The sequence below is a fragment of the Hyla sarda genome, chromosome 1 (assembly GCF_029499605.1).
Source record: "Hyla sarda isolate aHylSar1 chromosome 1, aHylSar1.hap1, whole genome shotgun sequence".
NCBI lineage: Eukaryota > Metazoa > Chordata > Amphibia > Anura > Hylidae > Hyla > Hyla sarda.
Genome location: NC_079189.1, coordinates 135,772,587 through 135,797,656, shown reverse-complemented (window position 1 = coordinate 135,797,656; position 25,070 = coordinate 135,772,587). Strand labels below are relative to the sequence as shown.

General features: G+C 43.0%; 2 long non-coding RNA genes across 2 annotated transcripts in view; one reads left to right on the top strand and one right to left on the bottom strand.

Annotated features, from left to right (window-relative positions):
• The window catches only part of LOC130358542 (uncharacterized), a 65,785-nt gene that overhangs the window by 34,197 nt on the left and 6,518 nt on the right, over positions 1-25,070 (bottom strand). The window lies entirely within an intron of this gene.
• LOC130358531 (uncharacterized) overlaps positions 13,540-25,070 on the top strand; it is a 165,082-nt gene continuing 153,551 nt past the window's right edge. Inside the window, exon 1 of the long non-coding RNA XR_008889554.1 lies at positions 13,540-13,640. This is a non-coding gene — a long non-coding RNA (uncharacterized LOC130358531). The remainder of the gene's footprint in view (positions 13,641-25,070) is intronic.

Sequence of the window (25,070 nt, the reverse complement as noted above, 5' to 3'; positions counted from 1 at the left end):
ACAGGAGTATAACAGATCACGAAAAATTTCATTGACAAAGTCTTGGAAGACGGCAGGGGCGTTGCACAGTCCAAAGGGCATGACCAGATACTCAAAGTGTCCATCTCTGGTGTTAAATGCCGTTTTCCACTCGTCCCCCTCTCTGATGCGGATGAGGTTATAGGCGCCTCTTAAGTCCAATTTAGTGAAGATGTGGGCACCTTGGAGGCGATCAAAGAGTTCAGAGATGAGGGGTAAGGGGTAGCGGTTCTTAACCGTGATTTTATTAAGACCGCGGTAGTCAATGCAAGGACGTAGGGAGCCATCTTTTTTGGACACAAAGAAAAATCCGGCTCCGGCAGGAGAGGAGGATTTACGGATAAAGCCCTTTTTTAGATTCTCCTGGACGTATTCGGACATGGCAAGAGTCTCTGGGGCAGAGAGAGGATAAATTCTGCCCCGGGGTGGAGTAGTGCCCGGGAGGAGGTCGATAGGGCAATCATAAGGCCTGTGAGGAGGTAGAGTCTCAGCTTGTTTTTTGCAGAAAACATCCGCGAAGTCCATATAGGCCTTAGGGAGACCGGTTACTGGAGGAACCACAGAGTTACGGCAAGGGTTACTGGGAACCGGTTTTAGACAGTTCTTGGAACAAGAGGACCCCCAACTCTTGATCTCCCCAGTGGACCAATCCAGGGTAGGGGAATGAAGTTGAAGCCAGGGAAGTCCAAGGAGAATTTCCGAGGTGCAATTGGGGAGGACCAAAAGTTCAATCCTCTCATGATGAGATCCGATGCTCATAAGAAGGGGCTCCGTGCGGAAACGTATGGTACAGTCCAATCTTTCATTATTTACACAATTGATGTAGAGGGGTCTGGCGAGACTGGTCACCGGGATGTTGAACCTGTTGACGAGAGAGGCCAAAATAAAATTTCCTGCAGATCCTGAGTCCAAGAAGGCCACTGTAGAGAAGGAGAAGGCAGAGGCAGACATCCGCACAGGCACAGTAAGACGTGGAGAAGCAGAGTAGACATCAAGGACTGTCTCACCTTTGTGCGGAGTCAGCGTACGTCTTTCCAGGCGGGGAGGACGGATAGGACAATCTCTCAGGAAGTGTTCGGTACTAGCACAGTACAGGCAGAGGTTCTCCATACGGCGTCGTGTCCTCTCTTGAGGTGTCAGGCGAGACCGGTCGACCTGCATAGCCTCCACGGCGGGAGGCACAGGAACAGATTGCAGGGGACCAGAGGAGAGAGGAGCCGAGGAGAAGAAACGCCTCGTGCGAACAGAGTCCATATCTTGGCGGAGTTCCTGACGCCTTTCGGAAAAACGCATGTCAATGCGAGTGGCTAGGTGAATAAGTTCATGTAGATTAGCAGGAATTTCTCGTGCGGCCAGAACATCTTTAATGTTGCTGGATAGGCCTTTTTTGAAGGTCGCGCAGAGGGCCTCATTATTCCAGGACAATTCTGAAGCAAGAGTACGGAATTGTACGGCATACTCGCCAACGGAAGAATTACCCTGGACCAGGTTCAACAGGGCAGTCTCAGCAGAAGAGGCTCGGGCAGGTTCCTCAAAGACACTTCGGATTTCCGAGAAGAAGGAGTGTACAGAGGCAGTGACGGGGTCATTGCGGTCCCAGAGCGGTGTGGCCCATGACAGGGCTTTTCCGGACAGAAGGCTGACTACGAAAGCCACCTTAGACCTTTCAGTGGGAAACAGGTCCGACATCATCTCCAGATGCAGGGAACATTGGGAAAGAAAGCCACGGCAAAACTTAGAGTCCCCATCAAATTTATCCGGCAAGGATAAGCGTATCCCAGGAGCGGCCACTCGCTGCGGAGGAGGTGCAGGAGCTGGCGGAGGAGATGACTGCTGAAGCTGTGGTAGTAACTGTTGTAGCATAACGGTCAGTTGAGACAGCTGTTGGCCTTGTTGCGCTATCTGTTGTGACTGCTGGGCGACCACCGTGGTGAGGTCAGCGACAACTGGCAGAGGAACTTCAGCGGGATCCATGGCCGGATCTACTGTCACGATGCCGGCTGGCAGGTAGTGGATCCTCTGTGCCAGAGAGGGATTGGCGTGGACCGTGCTAGTGGACCGGTTCTAAGCCACTACTGGTTTTCACCAGAGCCCGCCGCAAAGCGGGATGGTCTTGCTGCGGTGGTAGTGACCAGGTCGTATCCACTAGCAACGGCTCACCTCTCTGGCTGCTGAAGATAGGCGCGGTACAAGGGAGTAGGCAAAAGCAAGGTCGGACGTAGCAGAAGGTCGGGGCAGGCAGCAAGGATCGTAGTCAGGGGCAACGGCAGAAGGTCTGGAAACACAGGCAAGGAACACACAAGGAACGCTTTCACTGGCACTAAGGCAACAAGATCCGGCAAGGGAGTGCAGGGGAAGTGAGGTGATATAGGGAAGTGCACAGGTGAACACACTAATTGGGACCACTGCGCCAATCAGCGGCGCAGTGGCCCTTTAAATCGCAGAGACCCGGCGCGCGCGCGCCCTAGGGAGCGGGGCCGCGCGCGCCGGGACAGAACAGACGGAGAGCGAGTCAGGTAGGGGAGCCGGGGTGCGCATCGCGAGCGGGCGCTACCCGCATCGCGAATCGCATCCCGGCTGGCAGCGGAATCGCAGCGCCCCGGGTCAGAGGACGTGACCGGAGCGCTGCCACGGGGAGAGTGAAGCGAGCGCTCCGGGGAGGAGCGGGGACCCGGAGCGCTCGGCGTAACAATGGTAAGTGAGCTATTGGACCTTGTTCACACTGGTGTGGTGCTGTGCGGTGTCCGTTGCTGCCGTGGCGCCGTGTCTGCGGGGGGGGGGGTGCGGCCCATAGACTGGTTTGAGTGGCATTGGGGCTGCTCCGCCGGTGGGTCGTTCCCCCCTGTGGGCATTGGTGTCGCGGCGGTGGTGGTCGCCTCCCGGTGCTGCGCCATTTTATGCTAGGAACGTTAGGGACCCACTCTAAATAGGTGGCCTTGACGTGGCGAGTGGGCTTGTACTTTTTGATCAAAAATGTATACTAACAACCTGTTAGTTTTTGATATTATGCTGAGAAGCAGTCAGATCATTATACAAGATTGTAGATGTGCACCATGTCTGTTTTTCTACCCGAATTCACACTGTGATTTCTATCCCCTCCTTTTTTCTTTTTTTTTTTACATGTGCTGAACTCTTCCCCACCCCCTCAGCCCAACCCTATATAAGTAGTAGTTAGCTACACATGGGTCATTTCTTTCCTAGCAGCCTCCCAGTCTGACTGTGAGAGCATGGTAAGTGAGCTATTGGACCTTGTTCACACTGGTGTGGTGCTGTGCGGTGTCCGTTGCTGCCGTGGCGCCGTGTCTGCGGGGGGGGGTGCGGGCCATAGACTGGTTTGAGTGGCATTGGGGCTGCTCCGCCGGTGGGTCGTTCCCCCCTGTGGGCATTGGTGTCGCGGCGGTGGTGGTCGCCGCCCGGTGCTGCGCCATTTTATGCTAGGGACAATAGGGACCCACTCTAAATAGGTGGCCTTGACGTGGCGAGTGGGCTTGTACTTTTTGATCAAAAATGTATACTAACAACCTGTTAGTTTTTGATATTATGCTGAGAAGCAGTCAGATCATTATACAAGATTGTAGATGTGCACCATGTCTGTTTTTCTACCCGAATTCACAATTTTTTTTTTTAAATGGTTGTTTTTCCTTTGGGATTCTGAAGCCCTGGTGTCTACTCAATGCTGCTTCCTGCTACACTCTGTCAGCCCGTTGGTCCTGTGACAGTGTGCTACTCCGCCTCCACATCCTCCACATCCTCCACTGTGTCTTAAGCCTCCACTGCCCGGTCAAGTCTCAGTGGCCCTTCAGCATACCATGTGTGCAGGTCACGGTGTTGTCACGCTGTTTTTCACATGGTTTGCCTTGGCAAGATGTCTTGGAAACAAGGGCAGGTCAGGGCAATGGAGACGTTGCGCCTACATCTCACGACCACATGAGCCCTGTGGGGGCTTGTTGGATTTGGTCCTTCGCACCCACATGCTGGGGTCCGGGACACGCAAAGGTTGTTTTAACCCCTTAAGGACCGGAGGTTTTTCCGTTTTTGCATTTTCGTTTTTTGCTCCTTGCCTTTAAAAAATCATAACTCTTTCAAATTTACACCTAAAAATCCATATGATGGCTTATTTTTTGCGCCACCAATTCTACTTTGTAATGACATCAGTCATTTTGCCCAAAAATCTATGGTGAAGCGGGAAAAAAAATCATTGTGCGACAAAATTGAAAAAAAAACGCTGTTTTGTAACTTTTGGGGGCTTCCGTTTCTACGTAGTACATTTTTCGGTAAAAATGACACCTGATATGTATTCTGTAGGTCCATACGATTAAAATGATACCCTACTTATATAGGTTTGATTTTGTCGGACTTCTGGAAAAAATCATAACTACATGCAGGAAAATTAATACGTTTAAAATTGTCATCTTCTGACCCCTATAACTTTTTTATTTTTCCGTGTATGGGGCGGTATGAGAGCTCATTTTTTGCGCCATAATCTGAAGTTTTTAACGGTACCATTTTTGCATTGATAGGACTTATTGATCACTTTTTATTCATTTTTAAATGATATAAAAAGTGACCAAAAATGCACTATTTTGGACTTTGGAATTTTTTTGCGCGCACGCCATTGACCGAGCGGTTTAATTAATGATATATTTTTATAATTCGGACATTTCCGCACGCGGTGATACCACATATGTTTATTTTTATTTACACTGTGTTTTTTTTTTTTTATTGGAAAAGGGGGGTGATTCAAACTTTTAATAGGGGAGGAGTTAAATGATCTTTATTCACTTTTTTTTTTCACTTTTTTTTTGCAGTGTTATAGGTCCCATAGGGACCTATAACACTGCGCACACTGATCTTCTATGTTGATCACTGGTTTCTCATAAGAAACCAGTGATCAACGATTCTGCCGGATGACTGCTCATGCCTGGATCTCAGGCACTGAGCAGTCATTCGGCGATCGGACAGCGAGGAGGCAGGAAGGGGCCCTCCCGCTGTCCTGTCAGCTGTTCGGGATGCCGCGATTAGCCGCGGCTATCCCGAACAGCCCGACTGAGCTAGCCGGGAACTTTCACTTTCACTTTTAGCCGCGCGGCTCAGCTTTGAGCGCGCGGCTAAAGGGTTAATAGCGCGCGGCGCCGCGATCGGCGCTGCGCGCTATTAGAGGCGGGTCCCGGCTTCACTATGACGCCGGGCCCGCCATGATATGACGCGGGGTTACTGTGTAACCCCGCGTTATATCAGAAGAGCAGGACCAAGGACGTACCGGTACGTCCTTGGTCCTTAAGGGGTTAAATTTCAAATCAATAAATGATGGCGCTGCTGGGCCTGGGTCTGGGAATTTCATTTTTTTTCATAGGTAGCACCCGCTATCCAAAATCTTTTTCAAAAATGTCTAAAATTGTGGTGTTTTTTGGGGGGAATTGTGAAGCCCTGCTGTGTACTCGTGAATCAGCCAACTCCAGGCTGTGTCATTCGGGCAATATATGCTTTACTGATGTTGCTGTGGGGGCTTGTTGGATTTGGTCCTTCGTACCCACACGATGGGGTCCGGGACACTCAAAGTTTGTTTTAATTTTCAAATAAAAAAATGATGGCGCTGCTGGGCCTGGGGCTGGGAATTTCAAATTTTCTCATAGGTAGCACCCGCTATCAAAAATCTTTTTCAAAAATTACAAAAATTGTGTGGTTTTTTGAGGGGGATTGTGAAGCCCTGCTGTGTCCAGGCTGTGTCATTCAGGCAATATATGGGTTTCTGATGCCGCTGTGGGGCCTGGGTCTGGGAATTTCAAATTTTCACACCCGCTATCCAAAATCTTTTTCAAAAATTTCTAAAATTGTTGTGTTTTTTTTTTTTGGGGGGGGGGGGGGGGGGATTGTGAAGCCCTGCTGTGTACTCGTGCATCAGCCAACTCCAGGCTGTGTCATTCAGGCAATATATGGGTTACTGATGCCGCTGTGGGGCCTGGGTCTGGGAATTTCAAATTTTCTCATAGGTAGCACCCGCTATCCAAAACCTTTTCAAAAATTTCTAAAATTGTGGTGTTTTGAGGGGGGGGGGAATTGTGAAGCCCTGCTGTGTACTCGTGAATCAGCCAACTCCAGGCTGTGTCATTCAGGCAATATATGGTTTACTGATGTTGCTGTGGGGGCTTGTTGGATTTGGTCCTTCGTACCCACACAATGGGGTCCAGGACACTCAAAGTTTGTTTTAATTTTCAAATAAAAAAAATGATGGCGCTGCTGGGCCTGGGTCTGGGAATTTCACATTTTCTTATAGGTAACACCCGCTTTCCAAAATCTTTTTAAAACATTTCAAAAATTGTGTGTTTTTTGGGGGGGGATTGTGAAGCCCTGCTGTGTACTCGTGCATTAGCCAACTCCAGGCTGTGTCATTCAGGCAATATATGGGTTACTGATGCCGCTGTGGGGCCTGGGTCTGGGAATTTCAAATTTTCTCATAGGTAGCACCCACTATGCAAAATCTTCTGTTTAACTTTCTTAATTCATCTTTTAATCTTAGGGATTGTGAAGGCCTAGTGCCTACTCATGCTGTTGGCAACTCCACGCTGTGCCATTCAGACACTATATGGTCTCCTCATGCTGCCAACACCTCCATGCTGTGTCATTCAGCCACTATATGGTGTCATTATGCTTCAGCCTCATCCAAGCTGTGTCATTCAGCCACTATATGGTGTCTTCATGCTGCCAACACCTCCACGCTGTGCCATTCAGCCGCTATATGGTCTCCTCATGCTGCCAACACCTCCACGCTATATCATTCAGTCACTAAATGTTCTGCTGACACTGATGCCACCACCAGGCTCTGTCATTGTGCTGCTGTGCGGGTGCGGCAGTGTTTCTAAAAGCGATGCCAGTACTCTGCATGTTATTCTGAATAACAGTATTATTTCACTACCCCAGCACACTCCATATGCATTTTAGAACACAGCAACGTGTTCTATACCTCTAGAGGCTGTATGTAGGCTAGAAATAGCCTTTTTTAATATAGATTTGCCACAATAAAATTTGGATTGAAGCAAACTTTTTCGGAAAATTTGGCTAATCGGCCGAATCGAATTTTTGAAAAGTTCGCTCATCTCTAATTATAATCTAATAGTTAAAGATTTTGCCTGATGCAAATTTTTCCTGTGTGCACAGTTTACAGTCATTGTTGACTCTAGGTAAACTTATATTGGATGTTCAAAATTCTTCTATGTCCTAAAATGCTATGCAGCATGTTATTCCCAGGAATACTATAACTGAATGCTCACCCAATTGAAATAAATAAAACAATAATCATCTTGATGACATACCATATCATTATATTACTTATTCTTTCAAATGCAGTGCATTAGTAAAAGGAGGATAAGAGCATTAGTAATGTAGGTTTGGGTACTGAAAGTAGACAATACTATTTTTATCTCCATTAAAAGTATTAGTATCTGAGACAACTGATATATGTGGAAGTCTGGGGCCTTAGTAAGTCTTAGATGCAATGGTAACTAAGGTAGCTGAAACACCCTGAGGCGCTTTAGTGTACAAGTCAACACTCTGTACAGGGTCGACGTTACACCTAACTAGACCTCAGAGCAACACTAATGCACAAGTGAGACATTCCCATGGGTATGGTTCATATTTTTCCAGATGGAGACATCTAGTATCTGGAACAAATTTTAATTGTTATGATGCTTTACAAGTACTGTTCAAACAATGTAAAATAAATGGTCTATATAGACAACCAGCTGACCTCAAAATTAGGGAATAGATGGACCTAAATATCTTTATTGCACAACAGGTTAATAAAGCAATAGTTATAGCTTCACAATCCAGTTATTATCCCAATGGTGCAATGATACATTTGTGAATTTAGTTGGAGTCTCAGTTGGAGCCTTTTTACATAAGTGGATATTTGGCCATTAAGATTGTTGGACAACCATTGTCAAAACATCGGTCAAAGCTTGAGAGTTAAACAGCTGCTGAACTTCACAGGCCCTTACAGCAAAGTGACTTGCTGCCTGTGCTGTAGACCTTATAAAGACAAAAACCAGCAGAGCCTCTCAAAGGGCAATAATGTAATTCAACACTTTCCCAATAACCAATTGGAAACCCCTGATAGAAGGTAAACCCCTGAGTTGGAGTGTACAAGACATAACAGCTTGTAAACACCTAATGGAAACTGTGTGGTGCAGTGTGTATTAGTGTTGAGCGGCATAGGCCATATTCGAATTTGCGATATTCCGCGGAATATATGGACGAATATTCGTCATATATTCGCTAAATTAGCATATTCATAATATTTGCGTTTTATTTTTACATATGCGAAAATTTGCATATGCAAAAATTAGCATGTGCAAAAATTAGCATATGCGAAAATTTGCACGCCAGTCTCACACAGTAGTATTAGAGCCCTCTTTACACCACACAAGCTGGAAGCAGAGAGGAATGATCACTGTGATGTGTACTGTGAAAAAAATATCTATATATTCGTAAATCCAAATACATGAATATGTGATATTCGCAAATAAAATTCGCATTGCGAATATTCGCGAGCAACACTATGTATGATGTCTTATAATAAGTTATGTATGATCCATACAACTATTCTCTAGCTTGGTCTGCACTGTGAGACCTTGGATTTTCCTCTGTTGTCTATGTAGAAGAGGCAGAGGCCAGGAGAAGGAGTGAGCAGCAGTAAAATAGGAAATCTAATCGGATAAGTGAGTTTAACCTGTTTCTATATTAGTAAACTGAGAAAGGGAGACCAGAGAGCTTCTGCTGCTGCTGCTTGAGTTGTGTACAGGTGGTTGAATGTTTTGGGGGTTTTCCCCTCCTTACTCTCACCAAACAGCCTCTGACACCTTGTGCTATCTCATATTTACTGTCTCCCCTCTACCTCTTCACAATCACTACTTTTTAATGTTTCTGTCTCCCCTCTCCTCTCTTTCCTTATACAGCCTTTGCCATCTTGACCTCCCCCCCCCCACACACACACACAGAGCCCCTGCCACGTTTTGTCTTCTTTTGCCAACATGTGTTCCTCCCAGTCACATACACCTACTTGCTCCTCAGAGCTGACAACTGGCTGTTCTGTGCACCGAGGCTCTGTTGCACGCCCCCAGCTCACAGAGCAAGCTATTTGGCAAGTCAGGAGCCTGCACAGAGCCCTGCTTGTCCCACATACTCTCCAAGGAAAAGACAGTGTTCTGGACAGTGGAGGGGACCTAGTGGTAAGAAGTATGGAATATTTTTTCACCCAAAAATATACACAATCATTAACCAAATACAAATATACATATAATGTTATCTTGATTTTATAAAAACTTTTTGCAAAGTTTGCAAGTTGTTTCTTTAGAGACACCCACTCTTGAAATTTGTCAGGGACTGCTTTTTGGGGAAGTCAAGGCCATCCAATGTAAATGACTTCATGACAGCCAATGAAAAGATTCTATATTTCCAAATGCACAGATTGCACAATCCCTTTAACAAAAGAAAAAAGTCCTAACCCTGACCCAATACTTGAAACCCAAACAGATCCAGAGAATCATATGTTACTTGTCATTAATGTTAATACAAGTGTGTTTTCTGTTTTGTTGGAAACTGATATATAATGCTTGGTAGGCCAGTTTACCAGACTATACAATGCTGCCGGTTGTGTGTATTCAGGTGGACTAATATGCTGCTTATGAATAATCCTACAGCAATATCTATGTCCACTCTGCAATTACAACATTGGCCATTACCATAATAAAGCGCCAAAGACATGAAAGCAATTTCTGAAATTTAATTTTAATATTAATATGGTGATATATTGCCTTTGCGGTGCCTACTCATATTTTATTTAAAGCCTGTGGTAAGAAGGAAAAGTAGAGATGATAACTATATGAGATTCCTGTGAAGTGAGATCAGAAGCAAAGCAGAATGTGTGATAGCACAATATGCCAGGTAGAAAGAGAGATTAAAGAGCTCGCAGAAGGGGAACACTATGTAATTTCAGTGACAGGAGGACAAAGAATAAGGATATATCCAATATTAGATAGAAAGGCTACAAGGAATATTACAATGAATATTTTAGTAGCAATATTCATTATATGAGTAGCAAACTTAGCAAAGGTTCGAGCAATAAGCGAGCCTGAAGGGGCAAGAATCTTGCTAATGGGAAAATGGGACAAAACATTATGAAAATGATCCTGGTATAAGAATTCTTATGTTTTAGTAATGTTAAAGACACAATATCTACAATAAATGGCATCTCTCTATAAGCCATAGAAAAACACGGTACAAGACAAGTTGTTGTTATGCTGCTCTCATTCTGCTAGACTGACAGAAATTGCCTGGTACAAAAAAGGCCTTTACGACTTCCTGTTTTTGACAGGCCAATGGAAACAAAGCTTTATGCTGCCCTCCTGTGGTTATTGTGATTACTGCATGCAAAACAGACAACATGTTTTTTTTTTTTGCTGAAATTGTGAACATCAACATGTTTTTCTGTACTGTGAGCAGTCTGCTTGTAGAAGTGATCGTATGTTACATATAATTCCTTTAAAGATAGCTTGCTCTACATTGGATTCAAATTAATCCAAACCACCCAATAATCTTTCATTTTTTGAAATTTCTAAATAAAATGTGTTGATTTAACATAAGCAACTGAATCACTACAGTACTAAGAAGAATTTTGACCTACTGATACATATGGAACCATCCAATGTTCCAGTGTTTCCCAAGCAAGGTGCCTCCAACTGTACAAAACTATAACTCCCAGCATGCTAAGAGTTGTAGTTTTGCAACAGCTGGAGGCACCTTACTTGGGAAATCCTGTAATATTTTATAAAAGAGCATATTAACCCAATTGACTAGATTAGGAGGAATTGAATTCCACATTCATATACAGTATATTCTTCAACATTGAAATTGCCAAAAATTAAAAGTCGTGACATTATTGAAATCATGGGATTGATAAAGATAATGATATGCAAATGATGAAAACAAATATTGAAAACATCTTGATTTATTTAGTATTGAGTATAAGCAGCACACATAGAAATACACACACCTACATGCCTTGGCATGCTCTCATTGAGGTTGAGAATTGTTCTGCCATACCAAATGCACTTGGGCACGCAATGCATCAAGATCCGCTGTTGGCAGCTTCCATTGCAAATGACAACCAATGATGTTCGAAATGTGCTAGACGGAAGATGAGTCTGGAGACATTGCAGGCCATGGTAGAATGTTTAGGTCCCACAGGATGCTCACTGTAGCACAAGCAACATGCAGCCTGGTGTTGTCATGTTAAAGAATGGCTCCTGGAACACTATGGAATAATGGCGGTACCAATGCTTTAACAACCAAATCAATGTCACTCTGAGTTTTTAATGCACCTGGAATAAAGATTAGAGGGGCCCGGCTACTGTACATTATGTCACGTACCATAATCCCAGAAGTACGATCAGTGTGACATTACCTCGTAAAGGTCTTTTCATGGCATTGCCCAGGGGGTATTTAGACCAAACTCCAGCTATCATTGGGCCGAGACAAAAGCACAATCCCTTACTAAAGAGGATAGACCTCCATTAATGCCTCTGCACCATGATATCCAGTGAGATGTGGTTAATAGAACACCCGTAGCTGCATGACTATGCTGTATCCTAATGTCATGCGATTGCCTTGTGATGGTTTGAGTAGAAACTGTTCAATGCCCTAGGTATGGTATAACTGTGTTAATATGGTACTCTAAGGGGTGTCAGTAGTGAACGAGAAGGGTCACCTGTGTATGCATGAGTGTATGTTCCAGCATCACTTCCACATGCCTTAAGATATTTTAATAATACTTGGTACACATGTTACTTATATGTTAACTAAAAATATAGGATAGTTAAATTAACCTTAACCCACCCCCATTTGCTAGAATCGGGTATTTTTGTTTAAAGTCCCATGCAAGTCTATGGGAAATATATGTTCCAGCATAACTTCCAAATGGCTGGAGATATTTCGCTAATATTTGGTACACATGCTATTTATATATTATATAAAATATAGAATAGTTAAATTAACCCCAACCTACCCCCTTATGTGAGGGTGGGGGGGTTGTCTGACGTTACATGAAAGGCGATAGGACTTCCAGTACCTTACTCTGCAAGCTCTGCTCTACATCTCTGTGTCAGTCCAGCTTGCAAGACAAACCCATCCTGCAAGCCATGCCCCTCTAAAAGTCACACCCCCACCCGCAAAGCCACAAACCCACACCCCAATCTCTTCATCACTACTAAGCTCCACCTGGGGTCAGGATATGAGGTCGGAATATGAGGACGGGATATGAAGACAAGATATGAGGACAAGATGTGAGGTTGAGATTTGGATATTAGGTTGGAATACGAGGTCAGGAAATGAGAACGGTATATGAGGACAAGAGCTTCCTCCTATGTTGCTTTTCCTCTCCCAAAAGGATAAGTTTAGAAAACAGGGGAACATGGGCACTCTGCTAAGGTGTGTATATATATATATATATATATATATCCATAGCATCCAGGAGCTGGACTGGCCATTTTTTCAAAGCAATAATAGGCCACTGCCAAAACAGATCTCATGCCACCGAGCCTGAAGCTGGCAGTAAAGAGGATCACTTGCTGCTGTATGTGTTATAGATCGGTGGGTGGGAATGAATGTGAGGAAAGTCCAAAAATTTGTCAAAAATACCCCAGTTCACCACTTTTTTTTCAATTAAGAAAACATTTCTATAATCCCTGAATGATAATATACCAACCTTTTCCCCAATTCTAGATGATCAAAATGCATTGTCTGATGTCTTAAAATATAAATACATGTACTAGATAACTTTTATTGATTTAAATCGATAATTACAGTAAATGAAATGACATGTATTATAAGTTATATTCTTATAACTTATATTATGCAAATAGTTAATCGACTTTTAATATAAAAAATAGAAGCATATATCTTGTGTACATTGGTATCCTATTTATAAAATAAATACATGAATGTAATGGGGAACTTGATAGCAGGGTGCATTCTGGCTGATTAAGCTTGGTTGCCGTCTTTAATAAATGAAGCTAGTTTCCATGGTAACCCGTTTACTTTGACACACAGCTGATCCAGTTTTCTGTATGCAGGCCGTTGTTATGGCAATTGAGAGCAGTAGGCATTTCCCCCAAAGCATCATAATACAAGTATAAAATATAGGATCAATTAAAATAAATCTTCCGGATTATCCTAAAATAGCTTCAAATGTGAAAACATAAGGTGATGGTTTATATATTTTCTGAAACACGAAACACGATAGTTTTTGTGAGAATCCCTCCGTATCTGAGGAAATGCATAATGTATATTAATTCTTCTTCAGTTTGCGAAATCAGTCAGATTGAAAATTCTGCGCTGTATAGTAATTGTGAAATAACATATTGCCATACCCCTCATTACTGCGTGTTACGCTACCATGGCAAACAGAATAAAAAATAAAGAGAAAGTTAATTGGTTTGGTCATACACTGCAGGGCTTTGGGTAAAGATATGGAAATGGAATCTGTATGCAGTATTCAGCCGAGCTATCCTGTACCCAGTGGAAATGCATGCTAACATTTGACTGGAGAACACACAAAGGGATGCACTGAGGTGAGAACCGTGCTGCCACTTGGTTATTATTTGATGAAAAAATATTGGAAGATAATAAGGATAATTGCTCTGGATTTTCAGGGTTAGTGATAGATGTATTAAAGGGGTACTCGGGTGGAATTAAATTTTTTAATTATCTGGTGCCAGAAAGTTAAACAGATTTGCAAATTACTTCTATTTAAAAATCTGAATCCTTCCAGTACTAAGCAGCTGCTGTATACTACAGAGGAAGTTGAGTTGTTCTTTTCTGTCTGACTACAGTGCTCTCTGCTGACACCTCTGTCCATGTCAGGAACTGTCCAGAGTAGGAAAGGTTTGCTATGAGGATTTGCTCCTGCTCTGGATAGTTCCTGATATGAACAGAGGTGTCAACAGAGAGCACTGGAAAGAACTACACAACTTCCTCTGTAGTATACCGCAGCTGATAAGTACTGGAAGGATTAAGATTTTTAAATAGAAGTCATTTACAAATCTGTTCAACTTTTTGGCACCAGTTGACTTTTGTGACATTTGTTGTCAACCAGAGTACTCCTTTAAAACGTCTCAGTCATTAAAAAAATAACTTTTGACTGTGGTCTCTGTCCAATTGTAGGAAATGGGATCCATTGTAAGTCAATAGATCCCTTTTGGTGCAACTGGATGGAGATTGCGGCTAGCAGGGGGGTGGTTGCGCACAACTGTGTGGTTGTTCTAATGATCAGCACAGAGACCCCCCTAATCAATACTTTGGACATGTCTCATGTCGTGACATGTCAAAAGTTTTTTTAATGACAGGGAAATGTTAAAAGGGAAGTCTGACAATAAGCTTTTTTTTAAATCTGGACATGGAAACTCTTCTACCTTCCTTCCTCTCGTGCCGCTGTTAAAATAACAAAGTTCCGCTTCCTACTGTCCTCCATGCCCGAGTTTGTTAATGTGATGTCACATGCTCACTCATCCAGTCATCAGCAGAGTTTTCCCACTTCAGCCTCTGATTGGCTGAGCAGGTGCTTGACATCACCTCCCCAAACCAAGAGGCACAGTGGAGGTTCCTGGGACCCAATGCATTATCTGTAACGGGACCCTCCATCTAATATATGCTATTGACAATACTGATGTTGCTACAATGTGGTTAATACAAGACCAGTTGGGAGGCAAAGCTAATTTATAGTACCCCTTTTTCCCCTAACTTGTGTTTAGGGTTAAGGTGCTCTGTTGGTGCCAAGATCTATGTGGCTCTAGCTTGCCCAACAGTTGAATCTTCTGCTATGTGTTAGCAGTAGAGAAACCAATGAGGGAAGGATGAATGTATGGTTATATGGGTAACAGCAAATAAGTCACTTTGGTTCAATGAAATGTACTGGTGAAGTGTTGTAACAGAGCCGATGGGAGAAAAAGAATAAGTAAATACATGATCACAAATAATATAGCGCATAAGAACCAATATCTGTGCTGATTCCACACTATGCATTAAATGGGTTATCCAGGAATTGAAAAACAGAGCTAATGTATTTTAAAACAGCTCCACATCTGTTCCCAGGTTGGGTGTGGTTTTACAAATTGGCTCCATTCACTTCAATAGAACTAAGCTGCTGAACCATTCCAACCTGAAGACAGACGGGGGAGCATTTCTTTAAAATAAATTAGCTCAATTTTTCTATTCCTGGATAACCCTTTTAAGCTCTTATGCTTCCTCTAGTGGTGGCTGCCGGAAACCAAATAATTGGGGAAAATGTATGAAGATTAGAGTTTTACATGATGCAAAGAAATACTACACTGGAGTAAGGTGTGCTAAATCTAATAGGAGGCGCACGAATGTATGTGTCCGTACAGATTTTCTGAGTATCAGAAAAACATTGTAGTATCCACACAGGTATGATATGTCAGAGGCTCTGTTCTGGGCCTTTGTGGCAGATTCACTTTAAAGGGTTTATAGAAAAACAGAGCTGATTTATTTAAAACACAGCACCACACCTGTCCTTAGGTTGTGTGTGGTATTGCAGCTCTGTTCCATCAAGCGAATGGAGTCCAGTTGTAATACCACACAATACCTGATGACAGGTGTGGTGCTGTTTTTGGAAGAAATAAGCTCTATTTTTCTACTTCTGGATAATTCCTTTAAATGGGCACTGACACTTTAAAAAACTAGCTGGGAGAAGAGCTCGCTGAGCGATTAAAGCGGGACAAACTTACAATGTAAGTCTATGGGGTTGTCTTGTCAGCTGCGCTTTTCTCAACAATTCCTTTCAGACCTCGACCGACATGCTTCTGGGACATGTAAAACGTTTTCTTTAAGCGACAGGAACAGTTTAAAGGGGTACTGTGGTGGAAAATATTTTTTTTTATTAAATTAACTGGTGCCAGAAAGTTAAACAGATTTGTAACTTACTTCTATTTAAAAATCTTATCACTTCCAGTATTTATCAGCTGCTGTGTGCTCCACAGGAAGTTGTATTGATCTTTTCTGTCTGACCACAGTGCTTTCTGCTGACACCTCTGTCCATATCAGGAACTGTCCAGAGCAGGAGCAAATCCCCATAACAAATCTGTCCTGCTCTGGGCAGTTCCTGACATGGCCAGAGGTGTCAGCAGAGAGCACTGTGGTCAGACAGAAAAGAAATTAAAAAAGAAAAGAACTTCCTGTGGAGCATACAGCAGCTGATAAGTACTGGAAGGATTAAGATTTTTAAATTGAAGTTCTTTGCAAATCTGTAACTTTCTGGCACAACTTGATTTAAAAAAAAACAAACATTATTTTCCATCGGAGTACCCCTTTAACTAATGCTGAAATGCAACAAAATGACAGACATCAATAAGAAGCCTGACAGCTGCAGACAATTCTTTTACAAGGTCCATTTTCACTTCCATTTGTTGTCACAGTAACTAAATAAGTCTAATTTACACTTCATTATACCTTAGGGGCCACAATGACTTTTGCTCAAAGCAACAGAAGTTATACATAAAGGTCACACCATTGTGTGGATTTCGGTCCTTCTTTTTTAGATTTGAAATGGAAGGATCGACATTTGGCTTTTGGAGAACATTTTCGGCCTACATTGGAAACATGTCCCATTTACAGAGCCCCTGTAAAGGTACTAGTACAGTGGAAACAATTAATATGTGACCATTGATTAAAAAACAATATTTTGGAAACAATACAAGGCATTTATCTAGAGGTGTGGTGAGTTCTTTGACCCGGTAGCGGTTTTGCAGGAATAACGTGCAACAGATGTTGCAAAGTAAAAATTGGAATTTTTCCATTTCATTTTGCCATTTCACCACCCAATATGTTGTGCCAGCTTTTTATTTTCCATTGACAGAGCTTGTTTTTTTCTGGCAGTTTTTGGAAAACGGCCACTGCAGTTTTTGAGCCAAAGCCAGAAGTGGATTCAAAAGGAATAGGACATATAAAGGAAGGACTTACAATTCTCCTCCCTTATGGATCCACTTCTGACTTTGGCTCAAAAACTGCAGTGGCCGTTTTCCAAAAACTGCCAGAAAAAAAACCAAGTGGAAACTTAGCTTTAGGGTTCGTTCCCACACGGCGTATACGCAGCGTATTTCACACTGCGCAAAATTTACGGCAGCAGCGGGAAATACGCTGCGTATTCCTTGCTCACTATACACACAGGGCTTTCCGGCGGCGTGACTGTGACGCGTGGCTCCGCCTCCAAAACTCACTGCACACATAGGGCTGCCGCCAGAAAGCCCTGTGTGTATAGTGAGCAAGGAATATGCAGCGTATTTCCCGCTGCTGCCATAAATTTTGTGCAGCGTGAAATACGCTGTGTATACGCCGTGTGGGAACGCTCCCTGCGGGTTTTCCGCTGCATATTTAAAAGTGGGCGGGCTCTTCTCGGCTGTCCGCAGCAGATTTTCCACGGTGGAATTTACGCTGCAGAAAATTCGCCGCAGTCCCTTCTGAGTTCAATGGGGTTTGCGGTGGATTTTCCGCAGCATAATTCCGCCGCGAAAAATCTGCTGCGGACAGCCGAGAAGAGCCCACCCCCTTTCAAATACAAAGCGGAGAACCCGCAACAAAATCCGCCTGTATGAACGTACCCTAAGACTTCATTTTATGCAGGTTTAGTTAAAGATGTCAGTGGTACCAATTTGAGGTACATATGGCTTTTTGATCATTTTATATTTAGTTTTTGAGTTGTGACAGACATGGTAACACAATTGTGTTATTGGAGAAAAGAGTTTTTTTTTTGTTTTGTTTCTTTTTGTGAGGTTTGTTATTTTAACTAGAAATCACTTTTATAAAGTGGTTGTTAATATAAACTGAAATGGCATGCAATCCAGCCCTTGTCAATAAAAAATAGAAAGATTCACAAAATCTTGGATTCACTCCTGGTTTTAGCTACAAATACTGATATAAAATACTGCTGTGTAAAGTGTAGGGGTTGAGTGAACTTTTGAAAAGTTTGGTTCACCAGATACACCAAACTTTTTGGAAATCGTGAGTTAGGTTCGGCTCAGTTCGACTCGAACCAGCAATGAAATAAGCCCCTAAACATGTTTATAACACTGAATAACACCTCAAAACCCCCTATCTAACACTGTTAGGAATGTATTCAAGTAGTTTTAGGGTATGTTCACACTACGGAGTTCCCCGCGGAATTCCACATTGTGAACTTAACATTAGTGTGAATGGTTCTCCGCGAGACCCGTTCACACTGCGGAATTTCAGCGGCGGACAATTCCGCCGCTGAAATTGTTCCGTGCAAAGAAAGAACATGTTCATTCTTTGCGTGGAAGTCCGCGAGCACTGCATAGTAGTCAATGGTGACGGCGCAGTGCCACGCGCCCCTTCCGCCACCGCCAGCTGCCAGTCTGAATTCAGCGAGTGAAGATTCCGTTCACACTCTGTAGTGTGAACATACCCTTAAAGTGTTTTTAAGGTTCAGTTATGGCAACATGCAGTAACCCATGGTAACTAATACAGCTCGCCCATTCTTAGGCTAAGTTTCTACTTCTTTTTTTTTGAGGGAGGGGACGCCAAAAAAAAACGCCAATTCTGCCGCATGGTATTATTTCGGCCAAAAAAACCCTGTGGCCAGATGTTAGCTGTAAATCAAGGAGACATTGCAATATTCTTTCTTTTTCCACTTGGCATTTTTCAGTTTGGCGTTTATGTAATCCTTTTGGTGTTTTTTTACTCTTTTTTGGCATTTCTCAGCTCCTTGGTGGTTTAGCAAAATCGCAGCATGTTGAGCCACTGGCGTTTTCCCTGAAAGTGTGGTGTTTTTCTCCCATAGAAGTGTATGCGAGTAAAAAAACGCCTAGAAAAACGCCATGTGGGTTTTAACTTTGGCGTTTTTTCAGGCGGTTTTTATTCTCTTTTGGACTTTAGCGATCCAAAAAAGTGACGGAGATACTTTTTTAATAAAATTTCGTAGGGTACCATTAAAAAAATAATAATAAAAAAGATACAGTAGTGATGGAAAAACATCCATAACAACAAAACATCCATAACAACATTTTTATTAATTTTTAAACCGGGATCAATTTGTGTGTGCGGGCAGGGCACAAGAAATATAGCCGACAATAATAAAAATGTAGTGTGTGTGTGTGTTTTTCACTTTTTATTCTTTATTTTTTAGGTGGTACTACTACTCCCAGCATGGAACACACACTGTTCCATGATGGGAGTAGTAGTACCTGTACTAATTAACAGATGATCCTTCTGTATAATTTATATATGCGGCGGCCGCTCTTCTATGGTCCCCTACACTGCCGTATATATACACCTATTCATAATTAAATTAAATGCACCAGCACCATATAACACTACAGGCTAGATACGTTTGACTTAAACACGCTTTTTGGGTGGCAGGGAAGACAGCACAATGCGTACTGAAGGTGTTTGTTCACCTTTATATTCACTATTATATTCACTACTATGTTGACAGGGCCTATAGGTAGTGACATTAGTGCCCTTTTATCTGTGTCCCCAGCTGTGTCCTATTGGCCTTAGTGCAGCAAATCACATTATAGACCCTGGTTATCATGTGATTTGCTGCTTTCCCTACATTATCTCAGCACCCCCAGCCCGCCCTGCTTCTTCCGTCACACAAAAAATCATGGTTTCTGGTTTTTCAAGCTATTTACTGGCTTGAGCATCCGCCCAGCCAGAAAAATCCTAAAGTTCGGGTCGAATCCGGGTTCAACGGATTAAGCTCATTCATCTGTTGGGTGGTTCTAATTCATCTTTGTATTAAGATTAACTGTTCAATTGCCCCATTACTATGCAGCTTCTATCTGTATATTTATCCTATAACTGTGTATTCTTTTTTTTCTTTTTAACAATACGTAATAACTTAGGTTATTAGAATATTTAAAGCTTGTTATATTAAGGTTAAAACAAAGAAATACCATTGAAATATTAATTTCATTAAATCTATGTATCTCCACCAGAGGGCAGCAGAATAAATACAACTGAAAGTAATTTGAAATCCTGTTCACACAAAGTTTTGTAAAATGTATGTTGCACGGTTTTTCTATAACTAACCAACCATTTATTAAAGTATCTGTCTTAAAAGTAATTAAAAATCTTTTCAAAATACAGAAATGTTAATATGAATATAATTTCCAGTTTATTATTTAAACAGTAGATCCCATCCTGCTGAACAATAATACAAGGAATTAAAGTCTTTGTGCTAAGGATTGCACCAAAGTCACATGACCTAGACATGTCATATGATCATTGGTTATCAGGTAAAAACTACGGTATTTTCACTCTAAGCACACAAGTGTTGATTACAAAATTAATAATCTGCATGGTAAATTGCACTAAGTATAAAAGCGCATATAATGGAAAGATAAAAAAAATCCAAAACAGATATCTAGATATAGATGTCTAGAGACACAAAATCCAAACATATCAAAAGCTGTTTTTCATACAGCAGAATACAGACCTTACTTTTACTAATATGATACACATAATAGACAGATATACAGATCTTCTATTAATTGACCCTAATTTTAATATGTAAGCATTACATCTTGGGTGAGGAGCATACGTTTTAGACTGACACCTCTTAAGGATAATAAAATCCTCTCTATACCTGAAACTAATTAGTAGTATTGCTATTTCCCTGGTGTTTTTCTCTAAAGTGCCGACTAAAGCTAAGTTCACACAGCCGATGTGCTCTGACCCGCTCAGGGTCTGTTCACCTTTTCTTTTTTTTTTTGCTTTGAAATGACCCTGAACAGTTCAGAGTACAACTGACACAAGTCCCAATGGATCCCATTAACTTGAATGGAGTCCGATGGGTGTCCGGTATTTTAGAGGTGTTGAGCAGGTAAAAAGACCAGACATGCAGTATTTTTTGTTAGCTCAACTCCCACCCTTCTGATGGACTGAGCAATGGAGCTTCCATTACCGGAGCACAGCAGCGGTGTGAACAAGGCCTAAGAGCTGAGATTCCTAGAGGGGGCTGATGTGAAGGTCACTCTATCCTTAGAACAATGGCAAGAATCTTGTACACTACTAAGTAAAGGCAGCTGGCAGGTTTCCTTGACTATGACTGCTCTCCAGGTATTATATAGAGTATTTGTTGTACCCTACAGACTACATACAATCTTCCTATCAGTATCACCAATGTGTTTCCATGGATGTGCAGATTCGGGAACTACTTTTCACATCTGGTGGTCCTGTCCAGTTTCCACAGTTTTTGACCTATATTGTGACCATCCTGAATGTGACTTTGGGCTTCCCTTTTATTGCTTGCCAATTGTTTCTTGAAAGTACACCCTCTTGATGTGAAAACAAATATTCTCTCTGTCCCTGTAATGAAATACTGCTTAGTGAGAAGATTCCTGTCACTTGTATTACTCTATGGATCTTTTTAGAAAGTATGATCCCCTTGGATTTCTTTGTGCTATGCCTAAAACAAGTCCTATTATATTGGGTTGTGATTATATTGGTGGCCCTTGTACCTTTCTCTCTTTAGATTCGTCTTTGGCATTTTTCTCTTTATACTGAGACAGATCTCGGGTGTTTGTTTGCTATGCCATTGCACCCTATCTGTACCCCATGATATATGTTTTTTTCTCTATTATTTACACCCAGTGTTTTCATGTTTGTTCTTGGTGTTCTGGTTTGGATTTATTTTTTCCAACCTCTTGTATTATTGCTTACACATTGTCTGTACTATGATTCTTCTGATACTTATAATAAAATATGTCTGTTTTTAGTTGACTCAATTCTGAAAACTGTAAAAAACCCTCAAGGAATTCATTTAGGGGTAGAATAAGCATTTTGACTCCACTGTTGTTGCACAGAATTGTTTAACGTTAACCATAAAAACTAAAAATTAATCTTTGATGTTTGAAAGATAATAGGAGAAAAACAGTTTAGATGCCATGTTTGCTATTAATCATGACATTTAAGTGTTAAACACCCAGGATCAGAGGTATTAACATTTCAGAGGTACGCTTTAGCATCTCACTGAAGAAGAGGGTTGTGGCATGTCAGTAAAGGGTTGTGACTTAAAGGGGAATTATTATTATTTTTTTTTTAGAATCAACTGGTGCTAGAAAATTAAACAGATTTGTAAATTACCTCTGTTTAAAAATCTTAATCCTTCCAGTAGTTATCAGCTGCTGAATACTACAGAGGAAATTGCATAGTTCTTTTGTGTCTGACCACAGTGCTGTCTGCTGACACCTCTGCCTATGTCAGGAACTGTCCGAAGCCGGAGAGGTTTGCCATGGGGATTTGCTCTTACTCTGGACAGTTCCTGACATGGACAAAGGTGTCAGCAGAGAGCACTGTGGTCAGACAGAAAATATGAAATTTGAAATAAAATAGTTTTCCACTGGAGTACCTCTTTAATGTAAAGAAGCTTGGTGTTCAACTTTGTGCCAAAAAAATCACCATTTTGCCATGCAATTTTTCCTTAACCCAATAAGGACATGGCCGTGAATGTAAATCCTGATACTTAATACATCAGGACATACATTTAAGTCCTGAGTGGCATTCAGATACAGGAGCTGTGCTTGCTTCATAGATTGTAAGTGACAGCTGCTATAAGCAACCGTGCACTAACAATCAATAATGGAGAACGGCGATCCCACCATTCTTTGTCATTAATAGCGAAGGCAATCATGGCACTTAAGTGCTACAATCACTGTCCCACTAATCAATCAGCACCTTCATACATGTATGCAGGAGTCCAATCATTTTAATTGCCTGCCAGTGGTCCTTCCACCTGCTCAGTGAGGGTCTCTGTGTGGGCTTTTGTGAAGCATCCAATGCTTATGTCATTGCCACTCATCCGCACAGTGCAGTAGTATACTTTTCCAGCACATGTATGCTAGAACCACATAGGGCAGCCCTGTGTGTCAATCAAAAGGGCAAGCGGCCATGACATAAGCAAAGAAAAGTGGAGCAAAGTGGAACCTGGGCCCTGCCTCTCCAATTGTCCAGGATACCTTACAAAAACTTTTTTTTAATTATAGCTAGAAATTGCCCCAAAACCATTCACTAAAGGTATGACTGTATTATACATGTGAAGCCCTACTGCATTGTGTGGGCAGCCTATGAATACCTATGAAACGATTCTTGCATATGTAAGTGTTTACCTTAGCTCAAACTTTTTGAGTTTCAGTCTGCAGTCTTCATTCCTTCATTCATTTTCAGACCCTCCTATGTGTGCTTTCCTCCGTGAGCTGCCCTCTATGTGTGCTTTCCTCCGTGAGCTGCCCTCTATGTGTGCTTTCCTCCGTGAGCTGCCCTCTATGTGTGATTTCCTCCGTGAGCTGCCCTCTATGTGTGCTTTCCTCCGTGAGCTGCCCTCTATTTGTGCTTTCCTCCGTGAGCTGCCCTCTATGTGTGCTTTCCTCTATGAGCTGCCCTGTATGTGTGCTTTCCTCTGTGAGCTGCCCTCTATGTGTGCTTTCCTCCATGAGCTGCCCTCTATGTGTGCTTTCCTCCATGAGCTGCCCTCTATGTGTGCTTTCCTTCATGAGCTGCCCTCTATGTGTGCTTTCCTCCGTGAGCTGCCCTCTATGTGTGCTTTCCTCCTTGAACTGCACTCTATGTATGCTTTCCTCCGTGAGCTGCCCTCTATGTGTGCTTTCCTCTATGAGCTGCCCTCTGTGTGTGCTTTCCTCTATGAGCTGCCCTCTATGTGTGCTTTCCTCCATGAGCTTCCCTCTGTGTGTGCTTTCCTCTATGAGCTGCCCTCTATGTATGCTTTTCTCTATGAGCTGCCCTCTATGTGTGCTCTCCTCTATGAGCTGCCCTCTATGTGTGCTTTCCTCCATGAGCTGCCCTCTATGTGTACTTTCCTCCATGAGCTGCAATCTATGTGTGCTTTCCTCCGTGAGTTGCCCTCTATGTGTGCTTTCCTCCGTGAGCTGCCCTCTATGTGTGCTTTCCTCCGTGAGCTGCCCTCTATGTGTGCTTTCCTTCGTGAGCTGCCCTCTATGTATGCTTTCTTCCATGAGCTGCCCTCTATGTGTGATTTCCTCCGTGAGCTGCCCTCTGGGTGTGCTTTCCTCCGTGAGCCGCCCTCTATGTGTGATTTCCTCCGTGCGCTGCCCTCTATGTGTGATTTCCTCCGTGAGCTGCCCTCTGTGTGTGATTTCCTCCGTGAGCTGCCCTCTATGTGTGCTTTCCTCCGTGAGCTGCCCTCTGTGTATGCTTTCCTCTGTGAGCTGCACTCTATGTATGCTTTCCTCCGTGAGCTGCCCTCTATGTGTGCTTTCCTCTATGAGCTGCCCTATGTGTGTGCTTTCCTCTATGAGCTTCCCTCTATGTGTGCTTTCCTCCATGAGCTGCCCTCTGTGTGTGCTTTCCTCTATGAGCTGCCCTCTATGTATGCTTTCCTCTATGAGCTGCCCTCTATGTGTGCTTTCCTCCGTGAGCTGCCCTCAATGTGTGCTTTCCTCCATGAGCTGCCCTCTATGTGTGCTTTCCTCTGTGAGCTGCCCTCTATGTGTGCTTTCCTCCGTGAGCTGCCCTCTATGTGTGCTTTCCTCCGTGAGCTGCCCTCTACGTGTGCTTTCCTCCGTGAGCTGCCCTCTATGTATGCTTTCCTCCGTGAGCTGCCCTCTATGTGTGCTTTCCTCCGTGAGCTGCCCTCTGTGTGTGCTTTCCTCCGTGAGCCGCCCTCTATGTGTGATTTCCTCCGTGAGCTGCCCTCTATGTGTGATTTCCTCCGTGAGCTGCCCTCTATGTGTGATTTCCTCCGTGAGCTGCCCTCTATGTGTGCTTTCCTCCGTGAGCTGCCCTCTATGTGTGCTTTCCTCCGTGAGCTGCCCTCTATGTATGCTTTCCTCCGTGAGCTGCCCTCTATGTGTGCTTTCCTCCGTGAGCTGCCCTCTGTGTGTGCTTTCCTCCGTGAGCCGCCCTCTATGTGTGATTTCCTCCGTGAGCCGCCCTCTATGTGTGATTTCCTCCGTGAGCTGCCCTCTATGTGTGATTTCCTCCATGAGCTG